Raw genomic sequence first — 7,974 nt, 5'->3', positions numbered from 1 at the left:
TTCCTTCCTAAACACTGATCACAGGCCTAGGTCATTTCAAAGACAGCACTTCACCTGTACTCTAATTCTATAATCCAAGTCATGCCCAAGGAAATTTTTTGACCAAACTGTCACCTGGATAAATAAAACCCAAAGCTCCCCTTGTAAATGTGAACATAATCGGTGTGTCCATCTCAGCATAACAGTCCGGTTGTAGTCCCCAGAGTCCAGTGACCGAGGACAGTATTTGAACAGTTTCCGACTTCCTCCAAAAGATTCCCCTTTCTTCTCTAGTTACCTCCGGACTCTTCATCTCTCTACAGATATGATTCAGTGGACCAGCTCCCAGCTGGACCACTCTCATGAGGCTATCAGCGATTGTCACGTCCAGCCTCTCAGGGCCGTTTTCACCAATCACTAGACATGTAAAAACTGATCACAGGAGGAGGATTAACTGGCAACATTATTTTTGATGGGAAACATCCAGTTGGGGAAAAGGGTGAAAGTCTAAGCAGTTGGAAGCGGTATAATGCAGAGGGAAATACATAAATTTTAGTATCAGACAGACTGGATTTTAATCCTGCCCCTGTGTGCCCATGGGCATCTCACCTTACCTCTCTGTTTTCTCATCTATATAATGGAAATAGATAACTATACCTTGTAGAATTGGAGCAAAGATTACAGATGACATATGTGAGGCACCTGACACAGTCTGGTACCCAGAAAACATAGTGGTCATCAGAGTGGCTCCCATGTATTCTGATTCTCCTCTCCTTCCAGGTACATGGTATACTTGGACTTTCTAGCTCCATTTGAAGTAGGTTTGGGCCATGTGATTTGTGTTGGCCAAGGAAGTTAAAAAAGCCAATGATATTCCCCCCTTCCTAGCACTATAGTGGTCATAGAAGCATGAGATAGGGAGCCTCTATTATCCTGGGTCACCATGTGACCATGGTGAGCAGAAAGCCCTATAGATCCACAGAGGGCATTACAGCATGAGCAAGATAAGAAATGTTGTATTAAGCCACCAAGATTTGGAAGTACTTTTGTTACTGCAGCATGACCTATCCCATCCTGACTGAGAGAATAAATACTCAATGAATTCTAGCTAATATGATTCTGTTTTTATTATTTCAAATGCCACCTTCAAAAGGAAGGTGGAAATGCCTGAGAAGTCAAAGATTTTAAGTGAACTCAGTAAAGATTGATCCCAAGGCAGTTCACCAGTCAAAGACCCTGATACATTCGTTATTTAGAGTTAAAACAAGAATAAATAATCCCAGTCCCTGAATCTGAACTATGCTTCCATGATTTAAGGATTTAAAGGTCACATTGAGCAAAGTAGGATAAATATACAAAAGAGTTTCTACAGATTAAAAGCTCTAAAGTACTGGACCCCAGCCAGAATAATCATAATCCAAGAATCGAGGTCAACAACCCTGGAAGATAACTCGTAAGTATTTCCAGCCTTTAAATTCCTCAATAGACCAAAAAACATCTGTTTCCTAATCTAGTGGAAAAAAAGCGTCATTGCTAAATAGTAGTCAGCACCCCTAAGCATGAAATTCATTGCCATTTTCCCAGGCAAAAACAAACACATATATTAACCCTTCCTCCTTCATTATCTGCAGATGCTACCAGCTGTAAATGCCACTATAGTAAGGGAGCTTTGCATTCAAACAGAGAATAGAATGCTTCACTTTCCTTGAAGTCACCAGGTCAGTATGAATACCCAAGCACTGCCATCTACTCTTTTAAAACATTCAGTGTAGACGGAATGAAACATATTGGATTACTGAATAAATATAATATTTTTTAGCCATTGACTTAGTGCAAGATAAAGAACATGAGCTCCAAAGCTGGACAGACTTATGTTCAAATCCCATCCTCAGAAAATTCAAGCCAGGAATAAGATGCAGCCCATCTTCTTCAAATCTCCCCAGGCATAAAAGGAAGCACTATGTGCTCTCTGTGAAGTATTCTTCAAAAATCATGTGCCCTTTGGCTCAGCATAAGCGAAGTTAGTTTTCACTGTACCAACCAAAGTCAATACAGCCTTAGAAAGCTGTGTATTTGGAACCACCGACCCAAAGTGGAGGTCGTTAAGAACCATTAACACCAGGTTCTTAAAGTCATATGCCAAAAAACAACAGGCTAGAAATCTGCTTCGGTTTTACTATAAGATGTTGTTGAGGCTGCTGTTGACTACATCTATTGTTTGTGCAGTCCTAGAGAGGAACTAAGCACTGAGAAATCTTTGCCTTCCATAGTAACCAGTGAATTTTTTCCCTCCTGGTTAGATTATTTTCTTTTTCAAGTTGCCTTCCAGGAAGCTCACAAATGCACGGCCCACCCACAACTATGTAAGTCATATAGCCTGCAAGCTTGCATTCAGCTTCTCCCCATGCTCTTGACATTTCATTTATCCTAATTCTTACGTTGCATTTTTCTGAATATTTTTATCCCAGTACCACTTGTTAGCCAACTCAAATCCTATATAAAATATGTTCGACATAACAAGACACTACTGGCCAGCATCAGCCACGTCAAAGAGGTCCCATCCAGAGGGTATGCCCCAAAGGACACCAGAAAGGGCCTGTCCTTTCCTACCACAACCTCACGTCAGATGCATGATAGTTCACCATTCGAAATTCATCCATTTAACAAAACTACTTTCTTCTATTCCTGGGAGACATGTAAATATACTTGGGAAGGATGCCTTACTATTTATCTTTGCAAATAAATTTATTATGATTCTGTCTAACCATACATAGCACAGCACAGGTGTGGGCTTAGGAAAAGAGAAAGCACAAAGATAATTAAGTTTGATGAAAGATTTAAGGAATGTTTGGAGATCAAGAATATTTGCAGAGTGGGGAATTGCTTTTCTGGGACAAGTGAAATCATAGACTACAGGGCTTTTTGATACAGGAGAGAGTAGGAAGGGGCTAAGATGCATATACCTACTTCATAATTTGGTATAAACATCAAACTTAAGCCCAAAAATCTGTGGTAAAGGGCTTGATGCTTATAGTAACTAGAACTTCACAGCATCTCAGAGTTTACAAGGAGCTCTTTATAGATATTATCTCACTTAATCTTCAAAACGACCCTGTAAGTTTCCATTATTCTCCTTATTACATAAATATGAGAACTGTAGCTCAGAGAGATTAGTAGCTTGCCAAGGGCACACAACTTATTTAGTGGCAGAAGGAAGAGAACACAGGACCTTCCCATCAGAAAATGGCTCATATGACGTAATTACATGGTCCCCACAGAGCCCACCTGCAGGAACATCCAGAGAAAGGCATCCCACTGTGTGAGACCTGACCTCACCATATCCATAGAGCCCAACAACTTCATTCCAGGCAGTCTGCCTTGGGTAACCCTAAATACAGCTCTCTGAGCAAAACTATAACCCACACTTGAAAATAAAAATGCCTGTCTTCCACAGCCAACATCCACGCCAAAAAAAACAAAACAACACCTGCCAAGTAGGAAAGTCCTTTTCTGGTATTTTGCACCAATTGTTCTTCATTTACTTGTATACAGGAAAGAATTTCTGGGGCAGTTGAGGAGGAGGTGTTAAATTTACTGGATTCTAAATGTTCTAATTTATTTATAATCAAGAATATGTGAAAGGGGAGGAAAATAAACCCTGAACAGTGAATTACACCTTTCTCCCCACATATACACTGTCAACCCCAAGCCCACCTCACAGAGAGCAGATCATGGCTCTAATGAAATGAGATCAGGGCAGCTGCCCTCCCCTCTGGCCTGGGCCCTGCGGGGCAGGCCTCGAGGCCCTGAGGTGGTGCCTGTGGTCTATGCACTGAGGTCCGTGTCCACACCTAGCTGACATCTAAACCAAGCAGAGAGGAACCCCAACCTAAAGAGACCAGGCAGGCAACCAGGTCTAGGACCAAGCCAGGCTACATGACACACAGGCCCAGGGCACCACAATGACTGGGTGAGATCCACCAAGGGAGCAGAGTCTGCTGTCAGCATTGGCAGTGACACAGGCGAGGCTGCTAGTGAGAACTTGGACCTCAGGAAGTCAGAGTCAGGCCAGAGCAGGCAGACAGTTCCCCAAAGAGGGCAAAGGGCACCCAATGGCAACTGAGGAGACCAGGGTGTGGCAGAGGCCACAAATCCCAGCAACACTGTGGTGCAGAACAGGAGCTTCTAGACTGGAAGATAGAAGTCAAGGTGTCAAACCCTAATGCTGCCACATTCTGGCTTGTCCTCACTGTGCCCAAGTTTCTTAACCTAGAAATCAGATATAAGTTACCTACTTCACAGGATTGCTGTGAACATTAAACAAGATAATATTTATTAAAATGTCAGTACATTATCATTAAGCATGGTAGGTGCTTAATAAACACTTCTTTTTCTTTGAAGACTCTACTGGAAGTAGCAAATTCTCAGTGCCTAACCTACATACAACCTGAAAATGTGGCTTTGGGTTTTTTTGGTTTTTTGGTTTTTTAGTTTGAATACCTAAAAGTTGGTTCTTGAGCATGTATAAGAGGCCAATTTCAATGTTACTTGCCCAGAAGCCTTCACACCTTTCTAATCATCCTATAGATATATAGGAATATACTTCTCTGAAGATACACTTCTCTAAGAGACATTATATCACATACCTAAAAATTAACATCAGCAAGGCACATCCATCTCTGCCATAGTCTCCACTACTCCCTACTGTCTTGCCCCGGCCTGATTTGAATATTTATGCTACCTGCCTGGCCCTGTAGGCATCTGAGTTTGTAATCCTTGCTCTTTAGCCAAGAATCAGAGCAAGTGGCAGACAGAGGCCCAGGCATATGAGAGGTGAAGAGCAATAGCTCATATGGCCTGCCCCCAAACTCTATCACAGACAGCCACGATTCCATGACGGCCACCCTAACGCTGAGATTGGCTATGTTCCTTGGCAGCAGAGCCGAATGCAGCAGAGCAGCTCTAAGTCCTCAGGTGGCACCAGACAAACGGTAGCCTTGGAAAAACAGGAAGGGAAAGGAGTTGCTGCAGCAACCTTTTGGGGTGGGCAATCTAAGCAGCGATTCAGTATCAGCTCCATCTCCCAAGTTCCACTGAACCTCATAACAGAAACAATGGCACAGGTAAATTAAGGCACGTGAGCCACTCTCGAATCCCCTACTGAAGGTCTCAGAGGGGAAAAGATGCTTGAAATCTAATCTGATTTTCAAGCTTCCATTTTGCTTTGGCCAAGATGAGTTAAGCTATCCAAACCGTGAAAGCACCTAGTGTCCACAAATTCCCAATTACCTTGGCAGCAGTGGAGTGAGCTGTGACCGACAGTTTCTTCTTGGGATTTCTTGCAGCTCTACTGACATGGCTGGAAGAAGCAAAGGCAGACACACCCTGACAGCAGATCCAGGTCTCCTACAGTCTGTGGTCTTGCTCAGTTCGTAGTAGTGAAGTAACCAAAGGGGCCTTGGATCTTACATTAAACATGGCTATGTTCATGAGCGGTAGGCTTGCTGAGCCATTGCAGGCAGCAGGGAAATCAAAAAGAAAGATAGCATTGACTGAGGAGATGTGCTAGGGGTCCCATCAAATGCTTTCAGCGCCTAGGGATCATATTCAAAATATTTAACAGGAACAATAAGGTGGCACTGCCAAATCAGAACGACTATCCCACCAGCCAACGGCCCCTTGGAGAAATTAGTAATATTAACCACATTTTGTGGTTTTGAAAACCAAGTATACACATAGCAAATGGCTCTATAAATGTCCATCCAGCCTGTTGAGAGGCCTGGCCACTGCCGCCAGGAAGACAGAATGAGGCCAGCCAACAGCTATAAAGCATCTTTTAGAAGAGGGACATCTGGTCTGGCTCCCGGATCATGGAAGTTTCCCGGCTGAACTCTGGGGTTATAGGTTTTATTGGTTTTGCATGACAGGCCATACTTCCATGGCATCATAATGCCGTCAAATTGTAGGGCGGGGCTTTAGAAATCAAACCCAAACACGGTGAGGTTCCCTGCTTCCACTCAAGGACTCCTGAAGCAACAAATGCCCTCTGCTCAGGCCCTGATGACCCCATGACCTCCATGACATTGTGTACTATCTGCCGACCTCAGCTTCATCAGGGTGAAAACAGGTGCAGGCATAACTCGGTCCTAAAACCATTTTTGTTGATGAAAATTATAACTAAGCGACAGACTTTATCTCAGAAGCTTTTATATGATGATTCAAGAATTGGGAACTGGACTGGCAGGGGAATGGAAGAGCAGTGGTGGTATACTAACATATTCCTAAAATGATCAAATCAAGGCCTCGTACCCTTTAGAGTATAAATATACCCTAATCTTGATCTGGGCTGTTCTCTGAAGATAGTGCACTGGAAGCATTTATTGTATACATTTCATGCCACAATAAAAAATTTTTAAAAAGCAAAGCTATAATATGTTTATTCTTCACAGTGAATGGCTCTCTAAAAAGCCCAAGCTAAAATTTAAAGAGATTTACAAAAGCACACAGAAAGAAAAATATCCAAAGCTGATGCAACCCAACTGACAATTTTTTTTTAAAGCTGAAGCAAGTAAATTATATGGCAAAGCCTAAAATGCCTGCCCCACCCCCAGGCATGCAGTCTGTGTGCGTACGTGCACACACAAACACACATGCGCACATGCACCCACACACGTGCAGATTCAGCTCCTCAGACACAGTCTGCCGCATGCCCATAGCTTTTCTCCTGGATATATTGTGACAGGCACTAAGCTAATGAGATCTCAACTGTCACCCTCAGTTTTCACATTTGTTTTTCATATTTTCTTCCCAAGACCATTGCCCAAGAGGCTGTTATAGGCAAAATGCATATCATCAGCATTCTTCCTCCTCCTCGTTGGAACAGCAAGGTCCCCACATGGCAGCCTAGAACAAAGACCCTCAGTTCCCCAGAAGGAAGGACTGGGACTCCAGGGGCATGGCAGAGCCAGGGGCTCAGTGGCTACTGGGCAAGGTTTTGATCAGCCGCGACTGCTGCTGCAGAGACCACTTGCCCATCATCATGGGCAGGAGAAAAAAAATTGTTAAGAAACTGCCTCTCTAGAAAACACCATGCTAGAAATCAAGTGCCAGAGACAGCAACAGGGACATCTGAATGCTCGCAAGGTGAGATAATTCAAAGTCAAAGCAGTGTAAAAAAGATACTATTTCAAATTAGGGGTGGGGTGATCTCTTCGAATGGATAAAATGTAAGAAATGAGATTTTCACGAATGCCCATTTAATAAGTACCCATACATGAAATATGGTATGTATCGAAGCCCTGTGGCATAAACAATCCATTGCCAAATTATCCTCAAGTCAAAAGCACAGGTCCCCTAAGCTACAAGCAATTTGTTTGCTTGTTTTTATGACTCCGCCCCCCGGGTGATCTCTTCGAATGGATAAAATGTAAGAAATGAGATTTTCACGAATGCCCATTTAATAAGTACCCATACATGAAATATGGTATGTATCGAAGCTCTGTGGCATAAACAATCCATTGCCAAATTATCCTCAAGTCAAAAGCACAGGTCCCCTAAGCTACAAGCAATTTGTTTGCTTGTTTTTATGACCCCCCCCCAAAAAAAATACACACACACGCACACACACACACAGTCAGTGGAATTTTTCATCAAGGACTGTTTTAAACACTGGAAGGAGACAGGCTACTTCGATGATTATCTGGAAAGGGTGGGAGTGGATTAAGAGAGGTCCTTTGTGGGTTTCCATATTTTCCATAATATGCATGTATTTATCAGAAAAGGTGGTTTTTGAACTTCTTTTAAGAGCAATAGAAGAAAATGTTAAACTGCCCAGGCGCACACATATACACGCACACAAATATGCCCGGCTCACACATATAAATACTGCTTCCATCGCATCCTTATATTAATGGGGAGCAATGATTACCTACCTGGGTGATTGTCTGAAACAGTGCAGGGTGACAGAACCACCACAGGGTGTAGGCAGCTGCCAGA

General features: G+C 43.0%; 1 protein-coding gene across 3 annotated transcripts in view; it reads right to left on the bottom strand.

Annotated features, from left to right (window-relative positions):
* The window catches only part of FRMD3 (FERM domain containing 3), a 268,015-nt gene that overhangs the window by 165,261 nt on the left and 94,780 nt on the right, over window positions 1-7,974 (bottom strand). The gene's annotated exons all lie outside the window — the stretch shown is intronic.

This window comes from Pteropus alecto, unplaced genomic scaffold (assembly GCF_000325575.1).
Source record: "Pteropus alecto unplaced genomic scaffold, ASM32557v1 scaffold206, whole genome shotgun sequence".
Lineage (NCBI taxonomy): Eukaryota > Metazoa > Chordata > Mammalia > Chiroptera > Pteropodidae > Pteropus > Pteropus alecto.
This window is presented reverse-complemented; position numbering and strand designations above follow the sequence as displayed.